The following is an 8029-nucleotide window of genomic DNA, read 5'->3' as shown; positions in this document are numbered from 1 at the left end:
TTCTCCTTTTAAAATCCACGCTTAAAAGGGGAGAATCTGGGGTCGCTTCCAGTTAAAACAACATTGAGAAGTGATGCTGTTTGAAAGAGATGAATTATCCCACCCTGAAACAGCATCAGCTTTCAAGTGTGGCGTAGTAAGGATTTAAGAGCAGGTGCCTTCTAATCCCTGGAAGGAACCGGGCTTGAGGACTTCCCGCTCTGCTACCTGGAGGCTGTGGAGGCTTATCTAGGAATTCAGATTAGCCTGTACACTCCCACACACGCGCCAGCTGGGTGACCTTGGGCTAGTCGATCACAGCTTCTCAGAGCTCTCTCAGTCCCCACCCACACCTCACAGGGTGTTTTATGTGTAGGGGCAAGGGAGATTGTCCAGCCCAGCCCTTCGAGTCTCCTGCAGGAGAGGAAGGGGGGGGGGGATATCAGCCCTGTTCCCAGTCTCCAGGCGGGGGGAATCTCCCGTCACCTCAGCTGCTCTCCAGACTCAGCTTCCCCGTGGAGGGGTGGGCTCTTGAAACGTGCTGAGCCCCCCCTCTCCGACCCCAACCCTAAAGCCACTCCCAAATCTCCCGGAATTTCCCAGCCGGGAGTTGGCGACCGGGCGGCGTCGGCAAGGCACGCGCGGGAGGCGCGGGGGTTCGAGGCCCGGGAGCGCGTGAAGGTGGGGACGGCGCAGACGCGTGCTGTCGGCGGGGCGGAGGAGGGCTCGGGGCGGCCGGGCCGCTGCCCGCCCCCTGCCAGGCGTCTCCGGCGCGCCTCCCGCCCCCGGCCCGGCCCTTCCCTACCCTTCCCAGCCCCGGCACTGCAGCTCCGCCTCCCCTCCCGCGCCGCTCAGCTCTCCGGCCAGAAAGGGCCGCGCAGAAGAGCAGGGCCGGGCTTGGGCAGCTGCAGGCGGCGGCGGCGGCGGGGGGAGAAGGGGCCGGGGCCGCCCTCATGCCTCCGGGGCGGGGGGGCCTGGGCGCAGGGGGGCCCGGAGGCGGCCTGAAGCAGCGGCGGGTGAGCCGAGCCGAGCCGAGCCGGGCTGGAAGCCGCTGCGCAATTGCGCGCCGGGCAGCCGCGGGGGGGCCGGCGCGCAGGGGCGAGGCGATGCGCGCGGCGGCCGCCAGGGGGAGCGCGGGGGCTGCAGGGCTGCAGGAGGGGGCAACTGCGGGGGGGGGGGGGCTTGGGGGTCCGGCCGCGGGGGGAGGGGCCATCTTTCGAGGGGGCCCCTGATTTGAATGGGGAAAAGGGGGGCAGGCGGGGAGAGGACCCTGGCGGGCAGGTGGGGGGGGGGGGCCTCGCCGTGCTTTGGGGGCTTCCTAAGAAAGGGCCCAAGGGAAGGCGCGGGAGCCGGGCCCCGGGATACGAGAGGGGGGCGTGGGGAGGCTGCTGCCGTGGGCCCCCTCGGGGGCCGCCCCTCGGAGATGCCCCTGCCCCCCGGGCGCCTCTAACCAAAGCCTCCTCCTTCTCCCCAGGGCAGGAGCGCCGGCGGCGGCTTGCAGCGGCGATCCCTGAGCAGGTGAGTCCACCGGTTTTTTTTGGGCGGGGGGGGGAGTGAGCGAGAAAGGGGGTAGGGGATCGCCCCCGCCGGCCTCCGCTTGGGGAAGCTCCGGGCGCCCCCTCCCTCTGCCGAGAGTGGCAACTCGTCCCCAAAGGGGCAGAGCCAGAGAGATCCCGGGAAGATGCTTCCCTTCCCCCCCACTTGAATCTTTCCTCTCCCCCCCTCCCTTCCCCCCCCCCCAGCAGCAGCACCTGCCAGCCCTGGCTGCCTCCCCCCTCCCCTTTCACTCATCTTGGACAATGGAGGGAGGGGAGGAGGGTCTAGTAGTCGGTTTCATCGTTTCTTGTCAATTGCACACCAAGACGCCCCCCCCCCTTCTTCTCCCCCTCTCCCCCCCTTCCTCTGTCGGAGAGGGTTGGGGCAGAGAGAAAGCAAGAGAGCGACCGAGAGCACCGAAGGGGCCGCCTGTCTCCCCTCCGCCTCCGCTGATCTTCTTTGTAAAAAAGTTTGCGATTTCTGCTCCCGCCCGCCTAGGTGAAGGGAAAGCGCTTGGAGACGGTTGCTACAGGACGTGGGGACAACATGAGGCTACGGTCGTCGCCTAGGGGCGCCCGGCTTTGCCTGCAGTGAATTTGGAGCGGGGGTCTCTGTCCCCCTAGCCCCGGCCGGCCGAGGGTCTTTGACAAAAGAAAAAGGCGTGAGGTTCTCCGAACTTGGAAGGCACCTTTCCGAAAACAAAGGTAAGGAGAAGCAGGTGCTAAAATCGAGATCTAGCTGTCTGAATTTGACTGACTTTCCGGTTGGTGGGTTTGGGTTTCTGCCCCTTTGAAACTTGAACCGTTTGGGGAAACTGAGTCAGGAAAAGCCAAAGAAACGAACCAGGGACAGCAGCCCAATTGCTGTGCAAATTTGCTTTTTAAAATATACATTTTTCTCTGGAAAACTTTGCCCAAACAAGCTAATAAGGAGGCGGCGGCTTAAAGAGACGTTCCCCCGGTTCGTAATTAGACGTTCGGTCTTTCTGTCAAGCTTTCTGGCGCTGGTAAGCTCCGGAACAAAAGAATGTGCGGAAAGTACAGCCTCGCACGCTTGCCAGTTACGTAATTGCTATTCCCAAGCAAAAGTGGAGATGGTGGGACAGGCTGGCAGTTTCCCTCCCCCTCCCTCCCCCACCCTCCCCCTTCCCCCCAGATGCACCTTTGTCTCACCCTGGCGATGCTGTGACTTATCACACTCGATAAACCCACCCCGTAATTTTTTGGTGGCAAAATAAAAACAGATGGGCTCATTGTCTCTCCCCCCCCTTTCCCCTTATTGGTGGGAAGGCCCCACGGTTGAAAGACCCCATTACCATGCAAATATCGGAACGTCTTGAATATTCAGGACACTCTCTTTCTTAGGGGGGGGGGGGCTTAACCATGAATTTATCCCAAGGCTTTCCAGAGTGGGGGCTTTGTGTTTTGGGCATCTGTACGGTCGCTCCCCCTGGATCACAAACGGCATTTCGAATCGAAAAAGGGTTTTAATTGTTTTTATTGGAAAGGAGGACGGTGCCAAACAATTGGTCTGTGTGTGTGTGATAAAGGACTGTGCGCGACGGAAGTGTTGGAGAATCGGAGGCATTAATGACGGCCTTGTTGGGGGCAGGTGCCGGCTGTAAGATTGACTTTCCTGCTGACCCTTGAAGAAAAGGTCTCGGAAGGTTGCAGAGTGACTGAGTTGGGACACTTGGGTGCATCGTAATTTCTCGTGAACAATTGCTTATGACACTGCCTAGTGCTGAACAGACAGTCTGTCCATCCATCAGTATTGTCTACTCAGATTGGCAGCCGCTCCCCAGAGTCTCAGACTGAGTTCTTTCATATCACCCACGGCTGGGTTATCTTAAGTGGCAATGCCGGGGTTTGAACTTGGGAACTTCTGTATGCCAAGAAGAGCCTCTTTCAAGAGTTTCAGCACTTGAACAGTCTCCGTTGTCGAACAGACTTGAACAGTCTCCATCACACCAACGCGTGATTGGTGTTTGGAATATGCTGTCTTGCGTATGATAAAAGTAGCTTTGATTCCCAAAAGCTCATTCCCCCCCCCCCACCCAGGAAGTGTATATATTCCTTTACGTTTACTTAAAGAACATGTATCTAGTATGGCAAACATATATAAAATTATGCATGGGGTAGAAAATATTGCCAGAGAGAAATTTTTCTCTCTTTCTCACAATACTAGAACCAGGGGGCATCCATTGAAAATGCTGGGGGGAAGAATTAGGACTAATCAAAGGAAACACTTCTTCACGCAACGTGTGATTGGTGTTTGGAATCTGCTGCCACAGGAGGTGGTGATGGCCACTCACCTGGATAGCTTTAAAAGGGGCTTGGACAGATTTATGGAGGAGAAGTCGATCTATGGCTACCAATCTTGATCCTCCTTGATCTGAGATTGCAAATGCCTTAGCAGACCAGGTTCTCGGGAGGAGCAGCAGCAGCAGAAGGCCACTGCTTTCACATCCTGCACGTGAGCTCCCAAAGGCACCTGGTGGGCCACTGCAAGTAGCAGAGAGCTGAGCTAGATGGACTCTGGTCTGATCCATCAGGCTCTTTCTTATGTTCCATTGGGTCCTCTTCTGTTCTGTTCCTGTTTCTTAGGCAGAAAAAATGAAATGCACAGATATAGGTGACACCTGGCTTGACAACACTGCATGTGAAAGGGATCTGGGAGTCTTAGTAGACCACAAACGGAAGATGAGTCAGCAGTGTGATGCGGCGGCCAAGAAGGCCAATGCGATTCTGGGCTGTATCAATAGGAGTATAGTGTCTAGATCGAGAGATGGGTTAGACCTCACCTGGAATGTTGTGTACAGTTCTGGGCACCGCAATTCAGGAAGGTTATTGACCAGCTGGAACGGGTCCAGAGGAAGGCAACCAAAATGGTCAAAGGTCTGGAGTCCATGCCCTACGAGGAGAGACTTGGGGAGCTGAGTATGTTTAGTTTGGCCAAGAGAAGGCTAAAAGGAGACACAACAGCCATGTTTAGATACATGAAGGGATGTCATGTTGGTGAGGGAGCAAGCTTGTTTTCTGCAGGTCCAGAGATTAGGACCAGGAGTAATGAGTTCAAGGTGAACAAAAAGAGATTCCACCTAAGCATCAGGAAAAACTTTCTGACAGTCAGGGCTGTTGGACAGTGGAATGCACCACCTCGGAGGGTGGTGGCGTCTCCTTCTTTAGAGGTTTTTAAACAGAGGCTGGATGAACACATGTGGGGAGTGCTTTGATTGTGTGTTCCTGCACTGCAGGGGGTTGGACTTGATGGCCCTTGGGGGTCTCTTCCGACTCTATAAGTCAGGCTTGACTTGATTTAGAACCCACTTATGTGAAATAGGAGGAGAGGCCAAGTTAAAGCCGGTTATTTGGGCTAGTCCTTGGGCTAGTCACAGCTTCTCGGAGCTCTCTCAGCCCCACCCACCTCACAGGGTGTTTGTTGTGAGGGGGGAAGGGCAAAGAGATTGTCAGCCCCTTTGAGTCTCCTGCAGGAGAGAAAGGGGGGATATAAATCCAAACTCCTCCTCCTCCTCCTCCTCCTCTTCTTCTTCTTCTTCTTCTTCTTCTTCTTCTTCTTCTTCTTCTTCTTCTTCAAAGGGTACCGGGTCTTCCCCTTTTAACAGCTATCCTAACATACAGAAATGAAGGCTGTGAAACTTTTCCTGTTTTACCTACATCCTGGGTAACGTTTCAGAAGGCAGCTTTGTTGGTTTGCAGCAGAACAGGTGGATTTTATTCCAGCCACACCTGAAAGACTAGTAAGATTTTTTGCGGACCGAGGGCCCCTTCCGCCCATGCAGAATAATGCGCTTTCAATCCACTTTGCAGCTGGATTTTGATCTGCAGAATAGCAAAATCTATTTCCAAACAATTGTGAAAGTGGATTGAAAGTGCATTATTCTGCATGGGCGGAAGGGGCCTATGGCATTTGAGAATCAGAGCTCTCCAATTAAATCAGCTTTGACTCCTGAAAGCTCATACCTCCCCCTCCAAATCACAGTCACTAAGGTGATACTGGGTTCGACTCTAGCATGTTTGGGACAGTTTGATGTACTAGGGGGAAATTCAGGGTTGGTCAGTGCCAGTCTGTATGTAATGGAAATCTTGGGGCCAAGAACAAGAGTTAGATTTATACTGCCCTTTCACTGCTGTAATGAGACTCAAAGGGCTTACAAACTCCTTTCCCTTCCCCCCTCACAACAAACACCCTGTGAGGTAGGTGGGGCTGAGAGAGCTCCGAAGAACTGTGACTAGCCCAAAATCACCCAGCTGGCGTGTGTTGGAGTGCACAAGCTAATCTGGTCCACCAGATAAGCCTCCGCAGCTCAAGGGCCAGAGCGGGGAATCAAACCCAATTCTCCAGGTTAGAATGCACCTGCTCTTAACCACTATGCCAATGCTGCTCTCTGGGGTGGGGGGAGGTTTGCACCTAAATCATACAAGAAATGAGTGGCATGCCCGAGACGCTACAATTAATTAATTAACAAAAACTGCAGGCCGCCTCTCCAAAGTCCTGTTTGCGATGAGCTTTGCTAAGGTTCCTTGTTGAAGTTTTTCACATCTGTACGTGGCAAGCTCTACCCCTATGTGGGTGGAGCGGGGAGGAATGACTGAAGGGGACGGTCTCAGGGTTTGCTCCTAAGTGATTGCATCGAGTTGATTGAGATGCATTCCTGTTTCGATGTAACTGCTACAAGATGTATGTAACCAGCCTGCTATATGTTACTAGTGCTGTAATGGGACATTCTTCCTTTGATTGTATCTTTATGGCTTCACACACTTTGTAGATAACCAGGCTTACCCCTGACACTTCCTCCTCTCACGGGAAACTCTGTGGGAGTCGGAGGCCAGGTGGCTTTATCTCGATCTGTCACCGACCTTGGGGCGCCTAAGCTCTTTCTCACATTATTTTGGGAAATGGGAGGGGCGATTCTTTCTCAATAAAGGGGGTAGCAAAGCCTGGTTCGGCAGAACTGGCGTTTTGCAATCTGGGTTCTTTGGTGCCTTCCAATAAACACTTCTGATCCGTGTCGCAGCATGCGAGTTTCCGAAGCAGCATCGGCATAAAATCAGAAATCGCAACAATAGTAGCTGCGGCCGCTAATCTGTGTTAAGGCCCCTTAGTGTTTTGGCTCCTAAGTCCGTGGTGGCGAACCTTTGGCACTCCAGATGTTATGGACTACAATTCCCATCAGCCCCTGCCAGCATGGCCAATTGGCCATTCTGACAGGGGTTGATGGGAATTGTAGTCCATAACATCTGGAGTGCCAAAGGTTCTCCACCACTGTCCTAAGTCATACAAGATCAGGGGCCTTGTGGAGAAGTGTGGGGAGAAAGTTCTACAGTTGAGGTGCTACCACAGAGAAGGCCCTGTTCTTCCTGTTCTTGGAAGGCCTCTGACTCACCCCAGAGGGGGGGGGGGTCCTAGGGAAAGGGCTGTTCCAAAGAACTGGGTTCTTGTGGGAACAAAACGCCTTTTTAAGGCCCTCGTTTTGGATAGTTCAGAGGTTTTAGAGGTCAGAAATATCACCTACCCAAAAGCAGTCCAGCAACCGATGTGTTAGCGGCCAGTGTGGTGTAGTGGTTACAAGCAGGTGCACTCTAATCTGGAGAACTGGGTTTGGTTCCCCACTCTGCCACTTGAGCTGTGGAGGCTTATCCGGTGAACCAGATTAGCCTGTGCACTCCAACACACGCCAGCTGGGTGATTTTGGGCTAGTCACAGTCCTTGGGAGTTCTCTCAGCCCCACCCACCTCACAGCGTGTTTGTTGTGAAAAGGGGAAGGGAAAGAAGTTTGTCAGCCCCTTTGAGTCTCCGTACAGGAGAGAAAGGGAAGAATATAAATCCAAACTCTTCTTCTTCGTCATAATCTGGGGCTGCCTAAACTGAAGCGTCTTAAGTTTTTCTTGGCAACAATTATAAGCCTTATTAGTCTCTCTCTTAGTTTATTGTAAAGGTGACAGTCTAAAAGACCATGCACGCTGATACAGAAGTTGTGGAAGGGAAGGATCTCTTGTTTTAAAATGTGCAGGGGGCACTTGTTTTCATCTGACCTTGCTGGAAACACACTGATTTCTACCCCCCCCCCTTCCTTTCCTTTTGCTTCAACGCCACAAACCTTGTTACCTGCTTTCTCATCACTCCTGCTGCTAATGGTAACACCCGACTGCTCAATTAAGAGGCTGTTAATTGCCTGACGGCTCGACGGTTCATCCGTCTCTGCACCTGCAGCCCGGGAAGTAATTGACAGCGGAGGGAAAAGCGGAAAGAAGAGGCCGTTTGGTTGCCGCTTCTGACTCCGTAGAGTCTGCTCAAAGTAGCAGAGCCGGGAAGGAGCTGCGGGGAAAGGACGGCCCGGAGACGGGACTTAAAAAGGGGTGGATGGTTTTGCCTGAATTGGCTTGAGGAAAAATTGCTGTGTGAAAGCTGATTTGTGCTAAAGAAAGGTCTGCTGTGGAGTCTGGCTGGCTTGCCTGATCTCGCCAGATCTTGGAAGCTAAGCAGGGCTGGC

At 53.8% G+C, this 8029-nt stretch overlaps 1 protein-coding gene across 7 annotated transcripts in view; it reads left to right on the top strand.

Annotated features, from left to right (window-relative positions):
* Positions 1–901: 901 nt before the first annotated feature.
* NIN (ninein) overlaps positions 902–8029 on the top strand; it is a 146272-nt gene continuing 139144 nt past the window's right edge. For 6 of the 7 annotated variants that reach the window (XM_048486108.1, XM_048486109.1, XM_048486106.1 and 3 more), the window contains exons 1-3: positions 902–995; positions 1454–1497; positions 2014–2219. The gene's annotated coding sequence lies outside the window, so the exon portion shown is untranslated. The remainder of the gene's footprint in view (positions 996–1453; positions 1498–2013; positions 2220–8029) is intronic. The other variant, XM_048486107.1, reaches the window with a different exon arrangement.

The sequence above is a fragment of the Sphaerodactylus townsendi genome, linkage group LG02, assembly GCF_021028975.2.
Source record: "Sphaerodactylus townsendi isolate TG3544 linkage group LG02, MPM_Stown_v2.3, whole genome shotgun sequence".
Taxonomy (NCBI): domain Eukaryota; kingdom Metazoa; phylum Chordata; class Lepidosauria; order Squamata; family Sphaerodactylidae; genus Sphaerodactylus; species Sphaerodactylus townsendi.
This window is presented reverse-complemented; position numbering and strand designations above follow the sequence as displayed.